This window comes from Lissotriton helveticus, chromosome 11 (assembly GCF_964261635.1).
Source record: "Lissotriton helveticus chromosome 11, aLisHel1.1, whole genome shotgun sequence".
NCBI classification, from domain to species: domain Eukaryota; kingdom Metazoa; phylum Chordata; class Amphibia; order Caudata; family Salamandridae; genus Lissotriton; species Lissotriton helveticus.
The window spans coordinates 266,050,092-266,074,511 of NC_136072.1; the positions used below are offsets into that span (position 1 = coordinate 266,050,092).

Sequence of the window (24,420 nt, forward strand, 5' to 3'; positions counted from 1 at the left end):
CACAAGGGGAAGACAGAATGACATTGCTAGAGTCTGTCTTTAGGATTGCTGACCGCCTGTCTGCGGACCATTGTTATTATAGCCTACAGTTCACGACCATATAATGCAAACCCTGAAGTAGCAAGCTTTATGTTGGGGGGGGAAAACTTAAAAGTTGCTCTATTGATCGTGGGCAGCTGAATGTTGACGCTGCCCTACAATGCGATTAACTGTTATTGTATACCATGTGATGGCAACAACAAAAATAAAACGTTAAAAAAAAAAAACCCAGCAGTGCCACAGAGTTCCACTCTTACCTTGCCGGGCATAGATGCAGAGGGGATAGCCCATGCTGAACGTACGCTCTGCCTCCCTGACTCCGTAAACTCTGCCTCAGCGAAGCCTGCAGAAGACAGACTACAGTCTTCAAGGGGCGGACTGGAAGGGCAGAGCAGTGGAAACAAAAAAAAGGCTACAACTGCCTGATTAAATCCCACCCAATAGCACGTGAATTCGTTGAGCTACGTCTAACATGGTCACTGTTCGAAACGGTTACGGCGTGGTCTAGGCTTTTGAACTGTATACACCAACCCCCAAGACAAGAATACAACGCCCATCTCAAACAATTGACTCGTTCTCGGGATTTTTTTTTTTGGTGCATATTTTATATAGCACGAACTCGAATCGAAGGTATTGGAGCGCTTTACGTGAGCACCGTATTTACATTACACATTCAGGCACGGGGAGATTAAGTGATTTGCCCAGAATCACAGGTTGTCGGGCAAAACAGAGTAACCAAAAGAAACCACAAGCTCCAAATTCATATCTGAAATATACACCACTTAATTAACAAGCCAGTATCCGTGAGTTAGCAGCTTTACACCCACTTGATAGGAATGGACGTTCGGAACACACAGAACAAGCGAGCTCCGGCTGATCACCACCATCTTCCACCGAGGCGAAGCAGAAATGCCTCGGAGGAAGGCAGCGTCATTTTGGGCTCGAGGGGCGTATTTTTCGTTCTCTCCTCTTCCCATTGGCTGGAATGTAAAATTCCAGCCAATGGGAAGAGGAGATAAAGAAAACAAAAAGTAAAAAAAAAAAACACCCCTCAATCCCAAAAAGACAGGGCTTAAACGGAGTGACGCCCCTCTCCTCCAATGGCTGGCCTCCATTTAGGAAGCCAGCCAATGGAGAAGAGGGGCGGGTTCAAGCCCCCACACTCCAAAACATAAGATCTCCCCTGCGAGACTGCGCAAGCGCAGCCTACACAGGCTTCGACCTAAAAAGGCCCATAGACTAACATATTTTGTCAAAATAAGGGAAGTCAAATCATAGGTTTTAACATATTACTTCGAACACATTCTCCGTTAATTTCTACTGTACAGCACTCTGATACCAGAAAGGGTCTTGTTCGCGCTACATAAAACTTCTCAAATAAAATAGGCTTTGACCTTAAGACAGGGCAACGGCCTTTGTCTTAATTGTCTCTGTCTACTACAGGAACCTGCTTGATTCCATGTAATAAAATATCGGTCTACATGCATTTAAACAGTTTAATAATAATCCACTCTTAAAGGCCTATTGACTTTAACATATGATTCTCACAAAAAAAGACCCTGCCTTTGTCAATAGCTTTTTATAATGAATAAAAATCATAATTAATTAAATCAGAGGCATTTGATTTATCATTTTCCAACTAACCAAAGGCCTTGAATTTGCTTGTCCGCTGAAAAAATCCAATCCTACTCCATTGAACCTCAGCATTTCTATACAGTAACAATGATGCATGCTGGCATAAAACTACAAATATGTATAAGATGACAGTTGGCAAAAAATATACAACTCTTAAAAAGGGTCTAACAAGGATTATCACAGTGAAAATCTAGCTGGGGGGTCTTTTTTTGGGTGGGCTACACAATATTGCAGTATTATTATTATTATTATTATAATGTCCAAGATTACTGGTGACAAAATACATGTTTACTGGTTTTAATATGCAATATCGATCAATCCAATAAGATCTGTAATCTTGAAAACGTGCTAAAAATAAATAAATGGTTTGGCCTACTGCATTTGTTCAAATTAGATCAGACCTATGGCAACAGACATGTTCGATATGGTGGTGCCAATAATTATTTTCAGAAAGACAGAAGACACAACATATCCTTTTTAAGCTTGATCATACTCTAAACATTGTTTAAAATGGGGTACAAAGGAGTTCAGCACTTCAGCCAACTCTCTGATAAGGTATTTCCAACTTTCAAGGCTAAAAATAAATAATGAACGTTCTCGTCTGAAGTAACCAAGGCAAACAATGTTACAAACTGGTACACATTTTTTTATTGCCGGTCTAAATATGCTTGGTTGGCATTGTAAATTATTGGTAAAATATTTTGCAAATCTTAAAACAGCCCAGTGGGAAAAGTTACGTTGGTGTCCTCTGAGTGCTGTGCCAGCAGGTGTGACTAAAACGGGAAAAAGTGCCACCTGCCAACTTAAGAATAAAATAAATCACCAGCTGCAGTAAACGGCATAGATGCACTAACAGAAAACCCTGAATAAGTGTCACCTTCGGGGAGTGGGTACAACAGTTAACAGGCCCGATATCTGTAAAACAAGTTAAAGATGAGACGCGGTGGGGGCGGTGTTTATAGATGCCCTGGAATAAATCCCCCAACAGACATCCGTGTCTCTACCTTCTCTTAACAAAGATCGACATTGTTTTCGTTCTGAAAATGGCTTCCAAATGATCACATATAGCAACTTGGAATTTGGTTTTTAACCCCTTCGATGCTGATGACGGAACGGTTCCGTCATGAGCGTCGGTTGAGCTGTGCTGATGACGGAACCGTTCCGTCATGACTCCGCCCGCGCAAGGCGGAGTCAGCATGGGCAGGGAATTCGCGCCGCACGCATGCGGTTAATATTGTACTCCATTGATTTGACAGGGCAGAAGGCTTCATAACTAATATTCAGGACGACTCTGTTGGACCTGCCAAAATGGAGCAGCATCTAGCAAGCCAAGTCTTCAATTGTGCACCGACCCAGATCAATTGAAATTAAAAACATAAGTAAAAAAGACATCAACATCTTCGTGATCAGCGGTCTATACAGCTTGTGCAACAGATGTCAGCTTCATATTTTTTTGCAAAGTTTAGGTTAGAATGTTTTTGCAAAGTTTAGATTAGAATGTTTTATATTACTATTAGACACTACTCAACTTGGACTCAAACAAGTGCAAGTTTATTTTTAGAAATAGTCTTTCAAACACACACTTATACATATAATACTAGCTGCAGAAATCAGATTTTCTAAGACCAATCATCATACGAGACATTGAAATTTGAAGTATTTGTTTATCTATGTGCACCCTCACTGGTTCTTTTCAGTTCGGGACAAACCGACTGTGTAACACACGGACTGACTGCCAGGAGAAAAGGAGCGGGGAGGCCGATTCCAAGATTCAGGAACATGAAAACGGACCGAATTTAAAACGGACAATTTCTTTGATACCATACTCAACACCCAAATTATAAAGGGGAAAGAGACGGCAACCAGGAATCACAAAACGGTGGCTCCTCCTGGTGGTCCAATATACGGCAAACCTTGCAATATAACCAGAAAGACACTTGATGGGTAGAAGAATGAAGTTTAGACCCAACAACCAAATGAAATATTGAGTATATCTCTTCAACTATCAAGTGACATCATAACCCTAACAGGTCTTGAGCGGTCCATGATCCCGAAACCCATAATTTGCACATGGGAGGAAAATATGCTCATTTATTGAAGGAATAACATCTTCAATGAATAAGAATCAGTCCTGAGGAAGGTCCACCATCAAAAATACCGAAACGCCGCGTCGACTGTTTTGATTCTTTGTTGTTTTTTTTTTTAATTTAAAATGTTTGATCATGTGTTTTTAATATTATTGTAACAATGTGAAATTATTGTGATAGAATAAAGTGTAACAGATTTTTACAAAACATATAGGGCCAGATGTAGGTAGGCTTTTACCGGGTGGTAACGGCCGAAAACCGGTAAAATCGGCCGTTACCGAGGAAATGAGATGTAGGAGGCCGGAAAATACCGATGTTCTTAAAATCCGAGTCGGAAACATACCGACTCGGTAAGAATGACCCGGTAAAATTACCGTGTCGGAATCTACCGTATACATAAATACCGAGTTCGTATTTTCCGACTCGGTAAATCAGAAACGGTAAAATAAGCCTTGGAGATGTAGGTAAGCCCAAAAATACCGATTCTGCCGAAAAACGGTATTTTTAAGTCGGTATTTACCATGCATTGAAAGCAGGTGGTAACCAAGGGAGGGCTATAAAAAAGTCCCAAAATGCACCTCAGGACCCATGATGGCGGCTTTCTACATCATAGCAAGACGGCAGAGACTACAGGCAGCAGGACAGAGAGAATGGCTAAGGGAGGAACAAGTGTACAGGCAGAGGATAACACTGTTCCAACTGACAGAGCCTGAAATACTGCAGAGGTACAGGCTACACCCAGACACCATCAAGCAATTGATCAGGGACCTACACCCTCTCCTGGACCACCCAACACCCAGGGCCCATGCCATCCCACCTCATGTCCAGGTGCTATGTAGCTTACACCTGCTGGCCTCAGGGAGCTACCAGAGTGTGATAGCTGTAGTGGGTGGCGTGTCCCAGGGCTGCCTGTCCCGCTTCTTCAGGAGGTTTCTTGACGCCATGATGCAGAGGATGGGGCATTATATTAAATTCCCTGTTACACCGGCAGATTTAGCCAAAACCAAGACTGACTTTTATCAACTGGCACACTTCCCTCACGTGATCGGCTGCATCGATGGCACCCACGTCCCACTCTGTCCACCTGCAGCCACAGAGCACATATACAGGAATCGCAAATCGACGCACTCCATCAACGTCCAGGTCATATGTAATGCAGGTAACCTCATCACTGACATCGTAGCCAAGTTCCCCGGAAGTACCCATGATTCATACATATTCCAGAACAGTGGAATATACACACGCCTACTTGCCGGAGAATTTGGAAATGGATACCTGCTAGGTAAATCACATTGACACACCCTGACACTCACATCAGATCTACGTCTCAAGTACTTGCAATTAATGTCTATCTTTCTCCCCCTAGGCGACAGTGCATATGCCCTGCGGTCCTTCGTGCTCACTCCCTACCTCAACCCATCCACCAGGAGTGAAAGGCGATACAACGTGGCTCACAGATCCACACGAAACGTAGTTGAGCGCACATTTGGACTCCTAAAGAGCAGGTTTCGCTGCCTCCATAAGAGTGGAGGTGCACGGCAGTACACCCCAATCATCTGCTGCAAAATAATAGCGACCTGTGCAATGTTGCATAATCTCGCCACCAAGCAAGGCACTGAGGTGGAGCTCACATTTCATGAGGACATTGATGACGACCCAGAGGTGGCAGAGCCCCAAGCCACAGTGGCAGCAGCAGCTACAGATGGGAGACTGAGACGGGCAGAGGTTACACAACAATATTTCTGAGTGAGTAAAGAGACACAGGCATGAATGTAACTTTGTGTAAGTAGTTTAATAATCACTACGCCACAGCATTGTTAGCTCACATTGGGCTCACTAATACTAACACTCCATGAGTGTGTTGTCACGGTTCACACCACCGTGACTACAGCCTTGGGTGGAGTGCAAAGTCATTGTTTGTGGCCACGGGCCACAGGGCGGGGCTGCTGTGGCTGTGAGCCTATGTCCTCACGCTGGCCTGTCAAACTTCCCCCACGCCTGCCACTCCTCCGTAAGTCATGCACAGGAGTGCTTGCACCACTCCTGCTGGTGGACCCCTCGCTTTCGGCAGCACAAGTGTCGCCTCCAGTGCCAGTCTGATGCGCGAGCACTAGCTCCATGGCAGTGGTCATCCTGGCCATACCTTCACTTAAATTGGTGCAGCACTGCACTATGGCATCCTGCATCGTGACTGACCGTCTGCACAGCAGAGTGGTAGCAGTTGCAAACCTGTTCAGGGCCTTGGTTTGCTGGCGCACATCCGCACGGGCCTTGCGTCTCTCCAAATGGTCCCTGTCCAATTTGTCACACAGGACAGTCATGCACTGTGTGATATCTGAAATTCCTGACGCCATGGATTGTATGCCTTCTGCCATGTCCCCTATGCCCTTGCCTACTGCTTCCAGTTTATTGTTAGTTGTGCGTGCGTGCCTCTGAACCCCCATCATTGCTTTTGCCTGCAGGCGCTGCACCTTCACCATGGTGGCCTCCAGTCCGCAGAAGACACCTTGGACTTGCCGCACATCCTCTACCTCCCGTGGCCGTCGCCCTCGGACACTGGCCCGCGTGACTCTGGGACTGGGCTGCTGCTCGGTGTTGCCTCTGTCCTGTGTGTCACCCTCCACCTCCTCCTCCTCCGATGATGTTTGCAGTATTCTGCGAGGGGGCACATCATGGCTCCTGACTCTTCCCAGCACTGGGGATGGTGATGTGGGGGTGGGTGATAGTTCTGCCGCTCCTGTGTCCTGACTACCAAATAGGAGAGGGGAACGTGGATATTCAGCAGTTGCCTCCTCAGGTATCGGGGCAGCCTGCTCTTGGTCCTGCCCTCCGTGAGAAGTGCTAGGTCCGGCTCCTTCCCTCCTCTTCTCTCTGACCTCAGCTGTGCTGCGCTTTGACTCTCCTGTGGACAGACATGGACATTGTGTCAGTAATGTTGTTCACCTGTGTCATGAGATTAAATACACTTCTATTGCACATTTGCCTGTCTCTCATTTGCCTATGCTACTTGTCTGTTGCTCCCCTTGCTGCAATGCACGCTGACTGCTCTGAGGTATCTACACATGACTACATTTCCCAGGATGCATTGCAGGACATTAGTTAAACCTGTTGTGGAGTCTGATTTATCCTGTGAGGGGAATAGGTAAAAGGGTAAATGATATTGTTCCTGCATCTTACCTGCTTTCTTTGCTCCTCTTGCTGAGCTGTCTGCGTCTCCTATTCCGTGTATACATTCCTTCTCAAGGGTTGTAGCGACCATCTCCTCAATGTCGGTGAGTCTGGGGGCTCTGTTTCTTCCGCCTCCTGTAGCAGCACTTTCCTTGCGGTGGGCAGCAAGCTTTTTTTTGGTGATTATGCGGATGTCATACCACCGTTTTTTTAGGTCTTCAAGGTCACGGTGGGTGACACCAATGGCATTTACCTTGCCTTGTATGTCCAACCAGGTGCTGCGCTTGATTGATTCAGCAACATGCAGAGTTTGCTTTCCAAATATTTTCCCATAATGTCTGACAACCTCCGAAATCAGCACCTGCAGTTCCTCCTGGCTGAACTTCTGCTTCCTTTTGCGCTCAGCAGCTTCTCTCTGTGCCTCCTGGCTCTCCATCTTGCTGTGTAGTTTGTGTCAGGAAAGGCTGCTCCACACTCTGTCCTCCTGCTCTCCTGACTGTTTGTTTCTGCACCTGCATGGGCGTGGCCTGTCCCAGGTACTGGGGTGTGGTGCTTGGATCTGATTGGTTAGTTCCCCTGTGGCTTGGAATTTGGGTGTGGTTGAAGTACCTGATTGGTTCACAGGCACACATGTTTGTCAGTTTCAAATTCTTCGGCGGATAGTTCCGACACGGTAAATACCGGGTCGGTTTTTCCCGACTCGGTATTTTCCGGGTCGGAAGTTGCCATTCATTCCTATGGGCCATGGCACCGGTGGATCGGTTTTGGTTTTTCCGTCTCGGATTTTACCGTGTAGGTATATTCCGAGTCGGTAAATACCGTTTCCGAGTACCGACAGGTTCCGAGTCGGTATTTTATACCGTCATTGTTACCTACATCTCATTTTCCTCCTCGGTAATACCGAGTCGGTATGACTCGGTATTTAAGAGGTCGGTAAATATTATTTACCTACATCTGGCCCATAGTGTGGAAAATACATCTCTCTTTCTTGAATTTATGCATGTTTTTTGACAAAAATTTTCTCTTTAGTTTCCTAAAATTTTGAATTTTAATTTTGAATTTTGTGTCATACTATTACAAGAAATGTGATTTTGTTATGGGGTATCTAGCATAATTCTGAACCCCCTACAAGAAATTTAGGATATAGCATTGTACCTTTACCTTTCCCGCCCAATTGATGGCATGCTGTGTTGTAGATAAATAGTTTCCACTCGAGTGATTACTCTTGTAATTGGACACCCAATATCTGTCCATTCCCAGTGGGGACGCCTTTATGTTTCTTTAAAAGCACCCTCACTGGTTAGCCTATAGAAGAAAGGAGGGGTTGGGGCAACCTACCACCAACATCAGGATCCACTATCAAGACGATGCAACAACGATCCTAAATGGTGCAACATCACGACTAAATCGTGCACACTGAGCAAAGACCTAACAGATGTTTTTTCAAATAGCTGTAGTGGTCACTAGACTTTTCACCAAAAGTTCAAACAGAATATAGTGTGACAATCAGAAAAATTGACTAAGCACAGGATGCAAGAAACTACAAGGCTTGCCTGAAGATTACATTTTGATTCTAGCTGTGTGGTAGGTAAAGTTTTAATGTGGTTACTTTATTGGTGCAAAGGCAGAACTAAACTGGTCAGTGATTAAGGAAAATATAAATACTCCTAGTCTATTTGAAGGGTGCTGTTCACATAGTGATTATGAGATAGAATTTGAAAAGGGGGCAAATCAAACTTAAAAGTCAATATGGTGAGCATATTTCACTTATGAAGCACAGGACCCGATTAATTCAACAACCCGTCATTTATTTATTTTATTTTGACAGTTTTGTATAGCGCAAACGAACCTTGCGGGTATCAGAGCGCTTTACAAGGCACATAAATGTGATTGACAAATACATAAGAATGCGATGAATTAAGCGAATACATTCCTGGTAAAAGTTAGCGACTAGCATACAACAACAAGAATATATAAGAAAGTTCAGGTGAATCTAGATAAGAAGATCGCTTTCACTTCTTTTTTGAAGAAAGCAGCGGACTGATTCAGTCTTGTTTCTGGGGGCAAGGCGTTCCAAATCCTGTGGGCCATATTTTGGAGAGTTCATTAATATCCTACAGATGCAGAATATGCAAACTTTCAACTGTTTCGACTTCAGCCACTGATGAAATCAAAAAGTATCTAAAGATCCAGGTACAAGGACAGCTCGATTCAATCAAAAATCACATCATGATAAAGGAAACTAATGCAAAAACGTATTTCATCAGACCACAAAAACATCATGCAACAAGCCACTACTGTGAATGCTGCAACATGCCTTTTAGATTCCTAACAGTGCGATCCTCTTCATCAGAAGGATTAACAAGCATTGGAAATGCAATAGGTCTCGCAGCATTAGAGTTAGTGCTTTTAGAATTGTTTATGGGTTTTTTTGTAAATCTTTAGCATTTTTGTTTCCTGTAGCCAATGCTAAAGAATTAAAAAAAAAAACATAAACATTTCTAAAAGCTCTAACTCAAATGCTCCGAGACCTATTCCACTGTGTGAGGGTGAGGGGTTGAGGGTGAGTGAGGGTGGGTGAGGGTGAGTGAGGGTGAGGGGTTGAGGGTGAGTGAGAGTGAGGGTGAGTGAGGGTGAGTAAGGGTGAGGGTGAGGGTGAGTGAGGGTGAGTGTGAGTGAGGGTGAGTGTGAGTGAGGGTGAGTGTGAGTGAGGGTGAGTGTGAGTGAGTGTGAGTGAGGGTGAGTGAGGGTGAGTGAGGGTGAGTGAGGGTGAGTGAGGGTGAGTGAGGGTGAGTGAGGGTGAGTGAGGGTGAGTGAGGGTGAGTGAGGGTGAGGGGTTGATGTTGAGGGTGAGGGGTTGAGGGTGAGTGAGGGGTTGAGGGTGAGTGAGGGTGAGGGTGAGTGAGGGTGAGGGGTTGAGGGTGAGTGAGAGTGAGGGTGAGTGAGGGGTTGAGGGTGAGTGAGGGTGAGGGTGAGGGGTTGAGGGTGAGTGAGGGTGAGGGGTTGAGGGTGAGGGGTTGAGGGTGAGTGAGGGTGAGGGTGAGTGAGGGTGATGGGTTGAGGGTGAGTGAGGGTGAGGGTGAGTGAGGGTGAGGGGTTGAGGGTGAGTGAGGGTGAGGGTGAGTGAGGGTGAGGGTGAGTGAGGGGTTGAGGGTGAGTGAGGGGTTGAGGGTGAGTGAGGGGTTGAGGGTGAGTGAGGGGTTGAGGGTGAGTGAGGGTGAGGGTGAGTGAGGGTGAGGGGTTGAGGGTGAGTGAGGGACCGCGAAGCTGGGGTGGCGCTGAGTGATGCTGAGTGATGCTGTGGTGGTGCTGAGTGATGCTGTGGTGGTGCTGAGTGGTGCTGTGGTTGTGCTGAGTGGTGCTGTGGTGGTGCCGAGTGATGCTGTGGTGGTGCTGAGTGATGCTGTGGTGGTGCTGAGTGATAATGTGGTGGTGCAGAATGATAATATGGTGGTGCTGAGTGGTGCTGTGGTGGTGCTGAGTGGTGCTGTGGTGGTGCTGAGTGATGCTGTGGTGCTGCTGAGTGGTGCTGTGGTGGTGCTGAGTGATAATGTGGTGGGTAATTAATAAAACCACTTATGCATAGCTGGGAGCTGCTTTATTGTAAGTAACAGACATGCTACATGCGCTGCACAACGAGTGTTTGCTTATGGTTTGAAAGGCATGTGGGGCCCCGTTTTTTAAAGGTTAAATGACACACTTTAAAGGCAACATTAGATCCCAAGTGGCAGGCACGCTGTATGCGCTGCAGAACGAGTGTTTGCATATGGGTTGACAGGTGTGTGGGGCCCCGTTTTTAAAAGCTACATTTGATGCTTTAAAGACAGCATCGGATCCCAAGTGGCAGTCGCGCTGTATGCACTGAACAACGAGTGTCTGCTTACAGGTTTAAAGGAGTGTGGGGCTCTAGATTTTTTTAGATAAATTCCACACGTTTAAAAATCCCTCATAACCTCTGCAATATTTTGTTTAAGCTGTAACAGTATATTTTTTAACTATACAGTTAAACCACAAATAGCTGTATAATACTATATACCAAGCATACACAATTATTAAAAGACATAGGAAAATAAGGCCTACATTTATCGCACAATACATCTTTAACGCAACATTTATAACAAAGTACCAGATGCAGCTAACCTCTGCAACAGGTTTGTAAACAAACGGCGAGAAAAGTGATAAAACCCACGCCCCAGCTCCACTTCTAAAGAGAACACAATTAATTTTATGGTGGACCAAAAGCATAATATAAAACTTATGCTTATCTCCAGGAAGCGCAATAAAGATGTGCGTCTGTGCTCAAGAAAGCATGCCATGCAAGCTACTTTGCATTACGTATCACATGTGCAAAACGCACAGGGCAAAGGAGTACACTATTATATAGCATATACTTGTTTTCTACATTTATATGTTTTCTTTTTTATTAATTATCACGCACACGGACTGCTTATTTTAAACTAAATAGTCCTATTGCAGAGCTCTTCGCTAGCAGTACTACGGATTTTACTTGTAAATATAAAAAGCTCTTATGCGTAAAACATCAGTCTCTGCTGTAAAAATAAACAGATCACCGTGGCGTGTTCGCAATGCACAGCCATAGCTCTACTTAAAATGTATGTTATACCACAGGGTGTAGACATATGTTGTCGGGATGCCAAACATTTTTAAACACAATTGCAGGAGGTGAAAATACTATAGTTTAAATAACCAACCGGTGTGCAGCACCAATAGAGCCCGCGTTTCCCAGAGAGCCGAACCGGTTCCTCAGTTGCATGGCAGCGGTTTAAACTACATTTATGCTAAATCAGAAGGGATGTGGCGGCAACGATACCAAATCCAGTTTTAGCTACCTCTGTGCGCGTAGCTTTGTATCTGTGCACATCATACACAGTACAAAAAAGACATCATTCCGTGCTAACAAAACAAATATGTTTTAGGTAATGTAAATAGTGCTGATAAAAAGCACGGTTACAACTACGGGTGAAATTGGCAATAAGTAAACCTGCATAAAGACGCACACCGTTTAACAGTTAAAAACCTTACATTTTAAAGTGCAAATCTGTAATATACCATAGCTAGGAATGTAATAAACGTAAGTGCTGTTTGTTAGTTAGCTCCGTATATTACCTCACACATAAATGTTTAGCGCTGCTTGAATTGTAAAAATAACTCCTGTGCCTGCCCACTAAAATATGCTTGTTCTTAAAAAAAACATGCGATCCCAAGCAGCAGCTGCGCTGAATACGTGACACAACGAGTGTCTGCTTACACATTTAAAAGCGAGTAAGGCACTCGTCTTTTTTTTTTTTACCAAAAAGTCTATAAAACATCGGGATTGCTAACAAAATATCACACGGAGTAGCGCTGCACATTAATAATAATTTCGAGCACTTTGCTATTTAGATTGTAACAGCGCAGCCTCCTCGATCCTTTTCAATTAGCATCAGCTACAATAGTTATATTCAGGGGGTACAACACGTTTAAAAGCATATTGTCCTCAAAAAAACTCCTGATCCCAAGCAGCAAACATGCGAAATACGTCCGACACAGGTTACAAAGCATATAGAGCCCTCCTCTTTCTATAACTAAATTGCTTGTTTTTAAAAAAAACACATGATCCCAAGCAGCAGCCGCGCTGAATACGTGACACAACGAGTGTCTGCTTACAGATTTAAAGGCGAGTAAGACGTGTAAGGCTATAAAACATCGGGACAGCTAACAAAACCTCACGTGCTTAAACAAACAAGAACATCGCCAAAAGAAACAAGACGGAGGGAAGAGAGGGGAGGGGGGAGGAGAAATGCGACACGGCGGGAAGGGGCAGGCAGGATGACTCAGGGGAGGGGGCGGAGCGGGGCAGAGCGGCATGTGGGTGTGAAGAAGCCGGGCCTTTGAAGTGAAGCTAAGCTTCACTTCAAAGGTGTCGGAGGAATGCGGGCGGCTGTGCACGCGCTTTTAAGCTCAATGCACATGCGCATTGAGCTTAAAAGTCACGGGCACTGCAAGGAATCGCTACGATTCCTTGCAAGTTAGATAAAGAGTCGATGAGCCCCTATAGTCTCGCTTGCTCGATGCGCATGCGCATCGACAGGCGAGACCTAAAAACTGAGGTGGCCTCAAAGAGACTTATACTGGAGTGTTAATAGAGATTTTTGATGCACAAGTTTCAAACTACAAACTTACATGGGTATATGGTAAAAAAAAACGCACAGACCGACATTTCCTAACTCCAGCTGACAAATGCAAAGAAGGCCAAAAGGTTCAATACTTCCTCGCTTTAGAACCCGAAACACACAAAAGGTGATGGGAGACTACTTTCAATAAGTCTAATCACTGGCAATCGCTTGGGGTAGCACTCCAACCCATTGTTCTTTTGCTCACCATGCCACCTCAGTTTGGACACAGCCATATGTAAATCAGTCTTGAACCTGTTCCTCATGGGAACAGTCCAGTCCGAACTGCCAAGCAAAAAAGTCCCCGAATTTAAACACAAGCAACCCAGGACCGGCTTTTGCCAGTGGATAGATGTATTGCAAGCAGCCTCCCATCTCCTTTTGTGTGTTTCATGTACCGTCCTAAGTGGCCTGGGTATGCCCAACATGGGTCCCATGCTCACAGTGTCACTGGAACCACGCTGTACCCAGCTGATGAGCCCATAACTAGGGCAAACAGTTTTTGGTTCCTTGTGTTCTAGTTCAGGGAGGACTTGGCTTGGCAGTTTGGGCTGGATTGCTCCCACTGGAGCAGGGTCAAGACTGATATATATATATATATAGCTGGTTACAAACTGAGGCGGCAAGGAGCAAAAGAATGATAGGTTGGAGTGCTACCCCGGGCTATTGCCAGTGTTAGACTTATTGCAAGCAGCCTCTATCACCTTTTGTGTGTCTTTTTAGAGCCTAACAGCTTCACAGTAACCTGACAAAGGTTCAGACACCTGTAGCCTTGACAGTCTAAAGAGACTAGTACACAAAATGTGTTCCTCCTAACCAACACCCGGTCAGATTATTCTAGCAGCTGGTCAAGGGACAAATCACAGTATGCCTCCTGCCACCCAAACTGCCCAGTCACATTTAACCTGCTGCCGTACCTACCAGAAATAGCTGCTTCAGTTGGTATGGAGTATGACCTTTATCAGGAATGAAAGAAGATCCAATTTGCCGTTGCTGTCTGTTGGTTACTTTCCACTACTGGCCGACAAGGGTGCCGTTAATTTCTCAGGTAAGGTTGCCGGACAGGAAGTCAACAGTGCTGTTGTGCAAGTGCTCTACCGCCTGGACCACACAGCCTACACCTGCCAGGAAATAAGAAAGCATCGATACTGATTAGGTCAAAATAGATGGGGTTGATCCGTCCACTGTCCATATCGGAGGCATTATTTTATGGACTTAGGTAATTTTAAATAGAAAAAGGGTCCCATTCATTTGATATGCTGGCCCAACTTGCTCTTTCATTTAAATCAAGTGCATGAACGGCATGAATATGAAAGGCAGGGAGTCAGCTATATATCATGTAACGCACTTTAAATCAGTGACAACAGCAATGACCTTTGGCACATGCATCCATGCACATAATGCTCCGGGATATTCAGAGGTTCTAGCCAACCACTAAATAATACATCCCATCACTAAACATAACATTAACCTACACCAACCCTGGCAGCAACAGTCCACTATAGTGTGCCTCAAAATAATACAAACCACGATCAAATACAATATTAGCAAACCAGTCAGCGAAAATCCTAACACAAATAGAGTGCGTCCATGTTCTACCAGAGCTTCAGCGACCGTGAAAGTGATGAGAAGAGAATATACAAATTGACTTAAAATGATGTGTATGTGATAATCTGATGCAATGCCATCTTTAAGTCCAAGTGAATTAATTAGAATGGTATGGTTTCAAGCAATGCCTACCATCATCAAATGCAAACGGTCCTATTTTACCATTAGTCTGGGAGAAGGTACACCAAAAAGTTTCCAGATAGGTTTAACTGTTGCACGAGGCACACTCCTTGCCCGTAAACATTTCACTACAAGTACTAAATCCCCACTATCAACGGTTCCCTTTATCTGCAGGCAACTTATGACACCCTAATTTGCTGCTCGAACTGGGGCCACTGAGGCAGCGGGGCGTGCCAGTGATGCTACCAATGATATGAACTCACTAAATCAGAATGATGGTTCGCTGTGGAGTGGACAGCAACATAGTAATACACGAGCTACAATTACTAAAAGAACTGAGTGAAGTATTTTGTGAATGGCTTAAAGAAACAAATTAATGTGCTTCACTCATGGACAAAATTCCTCTAAGACATAGAAATTACCATTTCAATTATAAATAGGGAACCATTCTCAGAGAAGGAAGACTAATACGTTAATGATATTTGTATACAATGCTATTAACCACCTGTTCTCAATGCACCTTTGCAACGCCATTACTCGTTATACTCCCCTCGCGACCTGAGATCCACTAATCAACATCTTCTAAGGGCACCAAAGCCTTTATGCGCTAGATCTAGATTTGGGACATTTCATCTCAGAGGAAATCTTTCTCTAGTAATGCTGATATACACATTACTCCAGGACTTAAACAGCTCTGAATCATCATCTCACTCTGAAAAAAAGTGTGATCATCAACATCTCGGTGTTCAGCCGTTCCTTAAGACCGTTTACTGCAAATAAGTATGAATCCAGTTTGTCTTCACCACCCACGTACATAAAACAGCACCCATGTTGATGAACACTACGGTTCATGGTGTATTCTATTTTCGTTACTGGTCTATCTGTTCACAGGTCTAGTGTACCACGCGAACGGTCTTATGCACAGCATTTGTGATCGAAATCCTTAGGCGACTGCACCAAGTAAATGTCGAGTGGTAGTGTAAATTCCATAATAATAAAAACATTCAAACCAACTCAAATTAGAGCGTGCCAAGGACGAGGCATCTCTTTTTACACGAGAAGACAATCCCTCCTGAACTTAGGTTGGGAACGCCTGGGAGTCTGCGAGTAACTAAAATCGGCAGTTGTGTCCCTTTACAGGGTTAACGTACAAGCTAAGCCTCCCCAGTAACCATCTTCCAAATGAAAATGGAACGTAGCCCTACATGGGCACTGTGAGACACTAAAGGGCCTGGCCTCCCTCCCTCCAAGAGAGTAGTTGGTCCCACTCACCGAACTCATAGTGGGACCGACCGGGCGGAGGCCTGAGGGGAGAGCCCGGCCAGACAGGAATCCCAGGCGGTCAGCCTGAACCCTGCCCGCACACAGGGACACTGTCAACAAATCCTGTCCAATGTGGGGCTCGGAGAAGATAACCTAGGAGTGGAGGGAGTGGGCAGTGCCGTAACGCGTTCGAGCAGTCGCTGCTGCGACCGCACGGGGTTAGGGCAGGGAAAGAGCCTGGGACCGGGCGGGGAGTCGCTGAAGTCGGTGAGCAGGAGGTGACGCGCCCTTGCAGAAATACAGCCCGGGTGGCTTTCGACTAGCAGTTCGCGCCACATAAGTTGCTGCTGGATCATTCGGAAGGGGACTGTAACACTCAGCCTACCTTGGTGCAAGTTTACTTAAAAGCATTAACGGAAGCCGCTCGAGTCACTGATGTGTCCTGGTGCCTCTCGCCTGGGCGCTGGCACACCCCGATGTACAGCCTATTCTGGCCGCAGATAGCTGCGGCCTGCGGTCAGTGTTGCCAGGTCTCAAATCTAAAACAAGCAGAGCCTCTGTTCAAAACAAGCCCAAACGAGCCCCAGAAATATAAAATAAGCCAGAAACAAGCCACGCTCTAAACATCACTGGAGCATACAATTAAGTATTCGCATTGAAGTTTCGAAAGGAACGTATTTGTAAATGCATTAGATTCTCGTTATTATTTGCAAATATAACACGGTAGTCTACGAAGAAAAAACTTAAATTGCACAAAGCGCAGTTCAAGTTGGGTAAACTAGGGATTGACAGTACGTCCAATTTGCTCTTAATCTCTACATTGTTTTTTACTGTATTGACGATAATTGAATGTTAGTATGTGTTACAGTCCATGCCACTTATTTTATGCACTCTAAAAAGCGCATGGAATAAAATTATATTATATTACCATTTCAATCTGGGATCCTTTTTTTGTAAAGGGGAATACCTCCAATCTAAGATGGCCGCCACGTTAAAGATGGTTAGTTGTCCTTTTTTTGTTTTAGTCATTCTGTTACCAGCGGAAGCTGAACTCTTAAACCGTGTCGGACAGTTGTTCTCAAGCTCCACATATGCTATGCCAATGATTGGCTGAGATCTTCCAAGCTCGATTCCTATTGGTGGTCTTAGAAGAGACTGTGTCACTCACATGCGTAAAAGTGCGTTAGGACTTAAAGGAATCCCTGAACAAAGAAGTAGCTAAGAACTGTAAAATGCGTGTTTGAAAAATTGTAAGTGAAATGAGCACTAAAGAAGTCAAGTGCGATTTTGGCAACTGTGTGAATTGAACAGGAGCCGATAACTGAGTAATTAGTCGGTGTACTCACATCGGAGCTCTGCCCACTAAATAAGTGGTACAAGATGTGGATGTTCTCAGCCAATAGTTGTGAAGAGAGAAGACTGAGCTATGCAACAAAACATCGAGGACAATACGACATTTTCAAGCTATTGCAACTAGAATTTTGGATTCTATTAACCCCTTCGACGCTCATGACGAGCTGGGCTCGTCATGAGGTAGCCTCCTCGCACGCTCATGACGAGCCCAGCTCGTCACGTAACATGCGATACCGCAAATCTCAGCGTACGGGCGGAATTCCGCCCGCACGCATGCGGTTAAGGACACGGAGGCCAGGATTATGCTTAATCAATTTCTTTACTGACTCAACAGCAGCCAATGAAAAATAAACTACATTTAGTAAAAACATAATTTCCCATGAGGCTTTGACCCCCGCCTCCTCAAACAGCCAATAGCAACAAATCAAGAGAACAAAATAGAGAGGCACCATCGTGGCTTCCTCTTTGCAAAACCAGTCTATAATGTCTGAACGAAGAACAGTTCCAACTCTCAACGGAGAGACAAACAGCAGGTTCGAATTCTCAACAGAGAATATATTCCATGAATCCTGGGAGCAACATCCATCCTCCAACAACGAGGTAGTCCATCTCCAGCCGGATCAGCCACTTAGTTCTGTTTAGAATCGTTCTCTGAAACAGAAACAAATTTGAAAATGGGAACCCACAAGGTTTGACTTCTCACGGTGGGTATTAACAAATTATGAATACAGAAAACATACAACATAGCAGTTGATATTAACTGTCCCAACGGGTGGGATAATCCTCGCCTCTATGTCCTTAATAGATTCTAAAATTCTTGTCGCGATAGCTGGAAAATGTGTATTCTATATCAGGACCGGAGGCTTCTGATTAAGCAGGTCAAGTGAGCAAGATGGAGTCAGCGTTAGGCTCTGCTGCTCGGCTGACCAGCTGACCACGCCACGCCAGATGCGTCCTTGATCGGCTAGCCGCCCTGCGCCCGGGATGCTGAGTCAGGCGCGCGGCTCTTCTCTGCGGCTGCTGACGGGAGGCTGTGATCCTCGGTCCGGCACAGCGTCAATTTCAGCGGTTATTCCTCCCTGCCGCTCCTTGGTGGATCTCGGCGGATTGCTCAACCGGGGGCAGACTATTCTCTCGAATTTCGCGAGGAAAGCACAAAGAGTCAACGGAGCTCATCGACTCGACCTGTGCTTGGATTTCCACCTGGACCTTCATCCCTTGGTCTCTGCATCCACTCGCAGGCCTGCGGGGTCGCGATGACGGCGGTGGCACCTCGGGGGCTCGGACATTTGCAGTATGAGCAGCAGGGGGGCCAGGAGAGGCGCCAAGACCAAGACATCTGCCGAGCCCGAAGATGCCACAGCAGCAGCTATCGAGGGGGCATGCAAACCCAAGCCTGAGGTTAGTACCTGCAAAAAATTGCTGGGTAAATTAGGGGGGGGGCGGACCGCCCAAAGACTTAAAAAATCCCAGAAACCCCAAAGATGCTAAAGACTCTATCACGCAGCCGCCCCTCGCCAAACTGTTCCTTGGCACCAAAGTTCAGACCCTCCAGCTCCCTGCGCCCTCATCTCTCCCCGAGTCTACCACCGCGGCTACCCCGCAGGACTTACCAAAGACAAGCTCACAGCGTGTGGCTAATTCAACTCTTAGCCATGACCAGCCCAGTGGGAATGCTGGGATTGCCGCCCAACTAGACATTTCATCTCAGGCTTTAACCGTCACCCAACAACAAGAGCTAAATAAGGGACTAGGAAATGATAGTTCTTGTACTCCTCTCGCCACCTCAGAGGCACAAATAGCAGGAACAGACTTCGTCATTCAAGGCTTAGTGGTCCCTCCCGGTGCACAGAACCCCTGGACCCCTGAAGCTGGACCCGAACACTTCTATTCAGTCTCAGACAGTACACCCAGCTCATCTGGTGAGGGGGGGATCTGACGACGATGACGCTAGTGAAGGTGACAGCGAGGTCTCATGTAGTAATACTGGCACTGTTCTGCGTCCTAAAAAACCTAGGAGTAAGAGCAAGCGGCGTAGTCAACTGAAGTGGGATTACTCCGAATCACAAATGTCCTACCCCCTGGAAGAAGATGGTCCCAGCCTAACTCAGTGGGAGAGCTCAAAAAGCCTACAGACTGAAACAACCAAACCCTCTCTAGCCTCCATATTAGCCTCGATCAAGGAATTTCAGGAGGAGGCAAGGGCTGACAATCGCACTGCCAAGAATGCAGCCAAAAAACTGCAGGGCGGCCTAAGGAGGCTGAACAAAACTTGCACGGACATTAACGATCGGGTCAGCATGATTGAAGCCCGAAACGAGCACCTGGAAACCGAAGCTGGGGCTTACAAACAGCAGACCGAGTCCAACACTGCCTGCCTTACAGACCTGATGGCCAAAATGGAGGAGCAGGAAAATCGTCAACGTAGGAACAACCTCCGCCTGCTTGGTATCCCGGAGGGGAAATAGGGGGACGATCCTAGACGATTTATTGTCAAGCTACTGCCAGACTCCTTTCCGGAACACCCGGGCTGGGACTGGGATAGAGAAGTTCAGCGGGCACATCGCTTCCCATTTTATCAGAAACGGCAGTATAACAACGGTAACGCAACTGGAGGCCAACCAAGGGTATTTCTTGTATACTTTGGCTACTTTCTTCTTAGGCAACTAGTATATGACCAGGCCCGCCCTAATTCAAAGAAAGGGGCCAACGGGATAACATTTTTTGCCAAACCAGACTTCTGCCACCAGACAGTGGAACAGAGATGGTGTTTAAGGCAACTGATATCTCCCTTTCAGCAACAAGGCGCCGAAGTCTACCTAATGAACCCTGCCAGGCTGAAAACAACCCTCGATGGTGTAACCAAGGTCTTCCTTTCTGAAATAAAAGCCAGCGAGTACTTGGAGGAGGTCAAGAACAAGAAACGCAACAAATGATCAATTTATCTACCGTCCTCTCACCAGATTACTATAATTTCACAGATTGAGCTAATGGACACAGACACCAGACTTACTTGAACTCTGTGATATGTCTTTATACAGCTAAATGTAATGCTTACTAAGGGGATGTTCCTTTCTTTCCAGCTTCTCCTTATACTTTAAACCAGTATTTACGCTACGCTGTATTTTTTTCCAGTAGGGTCACTGGCCGATCTTAGATTTTACTGTTTCTTTTTCCTATTGGCGTGGCCGGAAGCCGAGGCTCATGTCTGATCACCATCACTCAGGCTTTTCCTGATTGCTCAAGTAAGGGGTGGGTGGGGTGGGGTTGGGAAGCTGGCGGGGTTGGGTGGGTGGGATGGGTGCACAAAGAAATCATTCAGGCGCAAAACCTTTAAAAGGCATATTCACACACTTAAGCATACTTACAAGTACCAAGAAATGTGTAGAGCAAAACCAAAGGATCTGTACTTCCTACTATTTCCTTCAACCCTTTTTTTAGATGGCTAACATAGATTCACTGCGAATTGTTTCAGCTAACATTTGTGGCCTGAACGATTCTTCTAAAAGGCAAAAAGTGGCCCAAGGACTACGATCTCTTGGGGGGAACATCATTTGTCCACAAGAAACCCACATAGAAGGTTCACAAAAACACTTATTAGACACTTTAGGGTTCAAAGTAGTTGGGGCCACCACACAGGGTGCTAAAACAAAGGGGGTCGGAATCATGGTTGAAAGACGACTTCCTCCTAATAACCCCCGGACTAAATCTGACCCATTGGGGAGATGGGTTATTACTGAATTCCAGCTCCCCAACAATTCTTCTTTTACCCTCTGTTCAATATACGGGAGCAACGCTGACGACCCAGGGGTCTTTAACCAGGTCTCCGGTGAACTAGCACACTGGCCCACCCCCATTATTTTGTGCGGCGACCTTAATATTTATTTACCCTGTAACTGGGAGGTTGATAAGAAATGGAGATATAAAGGCAGGAAACCTCTATTTTTCCAGGCTCTAGCCAATCTCGCTCAGGCTCATGGACTGAGGGACGGCTGGGCCAGCAAAAACCCCACTCAGCCTGGGTACACATTTTTCCAGCACCACACCAATCACTAGTCAGACTGGATTACTTCTTCATTTCAGCTTCACTTGCCAATAGTTGCTCCTTTGACATTGCACCCCATTTTATGTCTGACCATAATCCCCTTATTGTTAACATCAAGGGTCTTGGGCAATGGAAGGAGGCAACCAAATCGATTTTTGAGAAAGCACTACTATACGACACTAACTACCAAAAACACATGCAGGGATGGATCCAGGAGTTCCTGGAAATAAACATTGGCTCTGACTCTCTAATGACTGTATGGGACACCTTAAAGGCGGGGGTCAGAGGTGAAACTCTAATGTTCTCTGTTTGTAAAAATAAAAACTCTTAATTAGGGATTTGCAGGACAAATTAAGGACAGTAGAAATCAAACTAGCCCATTTGATTCAATCAGGACAAGACATTCAATCTGTCCTAAAAGAAGTAGCCCTTGTCAAGGCGGAGATAGGGGCTGTTTTCACTGATAAAATCGCAGCAAAATGGGCAGCTACAAGGGAAAAAAACTATGAATGTAGTGACAGCATTGGGCACCATTTGGCCGTCAGGACTAGACAGGAGGTTACCTGTAGTGAAATACACGCAATAAAACTACCTTCCGGGATGGAGACTAAAGATCCTAGCTCCATACGGAGGGGATTTCAGGACTTCTATGCCAAGCTATACACAGAAGAAAACTACCTGGCCAGTGAGATAATTGACAGTGAGATTACTAACTACCTTAATGAGATCGAAATTGAGCTGCTCAGCTCGGAGGATAGCAAGCTAATAGATCTTACTCTAAATTGGGAGGAAATCCTCGAATCCCTGCTAAGCCTTCCGGACGGAAAAGCCTCAGGCCTTGACGGCATCCCAGTGGAGTTTTATAAGATCTTTGCCCCACAAATCAAAACAATTTTTACAGACGTAGTAACCTCTATCTTTAATGGGGCTCCCCCTCCGGCTTCTTGGGCAAGTGCCAGAATATCTATATTTCCGAAGAAAGACAAATGCCCTCTAGATATGAGTTCCTATAGGCCCATCACTCTTATTAACTGTGATTCTAAAATCTTTTCAAAGGTGCTGGCCTCTAGAATCTCCCAAGTAGTAGAGTCATTGGTGTCAGAATGGCAACATGGTTTTATTCCCAAAAAAGGGACAACGGAGCATGTCAGGTAGGCGATCACCCTATTTGATGCCACACAGGCTGCCGTAGACCCGATGTCACTTACACTACTCGATGCCGAAAAGGCATTTGACCGGGTCTTCTGGTGATTTTTATGGGGAGTCATGAACAGGATGGGGTTTGGGAAGAAATTCCTACAAGCGATGCTGGCACTCTACGTAGAACCAATGCCCTATGTAACCATAAACGGGCAACCAACTGGCCAGTTTAACATCTCTCGGGGTACCAGGCAGGGCTGTCCCTGCTCCCCCCTGCTGTTCGCTCTTCACCTAGACCCATTTATCAAACAAATCGAAAAAAACATTAACATCTTACCAGTTAGCTTCCAGAGTATTAACACTAAAATCCTGGCGTACGCTGACGATCTGGCCATCACTTCTCCAGACCCTGCAAATACTATACTAGCAGTAGAATTGGAGGTTCATAAATTTGGGAGATTATCTGGATACGCCCTGAACAAAAATAAAACGCAAATAATAGTGAACTCCCAAATTTCTTGGACTGACAGTAGGGTGGTACCCAAGGTGAAATACCTAGGGGTGCTCATTTCATCCAAGATGGATGACATTGTAACAGACAATCTAGTACCTCTTGCTGTTCAGACTAAGAAGGTCCTAAAACAGCTTGATAACTTGCACTTAACGCTAGTTGGCAGATGCAATGTCATAAAAATGACATACTTCCCGAAACTACTCTATTTCTTCCGCACTATACCTCTGGAATTTAGCAAAGCAAATATGCCCAAATTTCAGCAAATTTTCACACAGTTCATCTGGGCTTATTCCCAACCTAGACGGTCATTAAGACAGCTTTCGCTCCCGAAAGAACAAGGAGGGTGGTCCTTCCCCAACATTATACTATATTATTGGGCCTCATTACTACAGTACTGCTCTGAATTAGTGAAAGAACCAACCATCCCTACAGCACCAGGGCTTCCCCCGCGCTTCCAACTCTTACTGGGCGAACAGCATTGGGGATGCTTGCTTCGAGAGATCTCGTATGGATACTACAAGCGCGTACTGTTCAAGACTCTAATGAACTCCTACAAAGTTTTCCGGAACATTCGTAGAACCTTCGGGCTGGGCAGATATAACTACTATTCTCCCACTTCTAACAACAATAACCTACCGGCCATCTTTGGAAAAGCTTACTTTTCTGACTGGCATAGGGCTGGAGTCATGAAATTAGGGGACCTGATTACTAGCGAGGGAATTAAATCGTTTGTCAGCTTACAGTCCAAATTTAATCTGAAAAACCAGGACGCCTTCAAGTACCTCTCCATTTATGACTTTCTCTCCAGGAAGGTCGTGGGAACTGCGGGATTCTCAGAAGTTGAACTTTTGCACACACTGCGTAACACCACGATCCCCCGCATCTGTCTCATATACAACATACTTAACAAACAAACCCCAGACGATCTAGAAACCATCTCAGACAAATGGCATACAAAACTTAACTCCCCTCAAAGTGTTTTTTACAGCTCTTTAGCCCTTTCACAACAGATCTTACTCTCTGCCAGGTTGCAGGCACAACATTTTAAAACTATCTTCTTCCTGTATATGATGCCTAGCAAGATTATCAAATGGGGGGGCTGGCAAAGGGACGTTGTGCCCTCGATGCTCGGAGGTTGGGGCCGACTCAATCCACATCTTTGCAACATGCCCAAAACTTGCCCCAATACTCTTCAGAATACAGGAATTGTTAAGTGAAGTCACTAACCAACCTATCTTTTTTAAATCCCACAATCATTCTGCTAGGGACCCAGTC

The 24,420-nt window shown here is 45.5% G+C and overlaps 1 protein-coding gene and 1 long non-coding RNA gene across 9 annotated transcripts in view; one reads left to right on the plus strand and one right to left on the minus strand.

Annotated features, from left to right (window-relative positions):
* CAB39 (calcium binding protein 39) overlaps positions 1–16,690 on the minus strand; it is a 197,586-nt gene extending 180,896 nt beyond the window's left edge. For 2 of the 8 annotated variants that reach the window (XM_078668134.1, XM_078668131.1), the window contains exons 1-2: positions 16,479–16,690; positions 14,024–14,223 (exon numbers count right to left, since the gene is read on the minus strand). The gene's annotated coding sequence lies outside the window, so the exon portion shown is untranslated. Of the gene's footprint in view, positions 1–14,023; positions 14,224–16,102; positions 16,389–16,478 lie in introns of those variants that run through there. The other 6 variants (XM_078668137.1, XM_078668133.1, XM_078668136.1 and 3 more) reach the window with 6 other exon arrangements.
* LOC144791768 (uncharacterized) lies at positions 5,203–6,737 on the plus strand. The gene is made up of 2 exons (XR_013602469.1): positions 5,203–5,507; positions 6,224–6,737. It is a non-coding gene; the product is annotated as an uncharacterized LOC144791768 (long non-coding RNA).
* Positions 16,691–24,420: the final 7,730 nt, after the last annotated feature.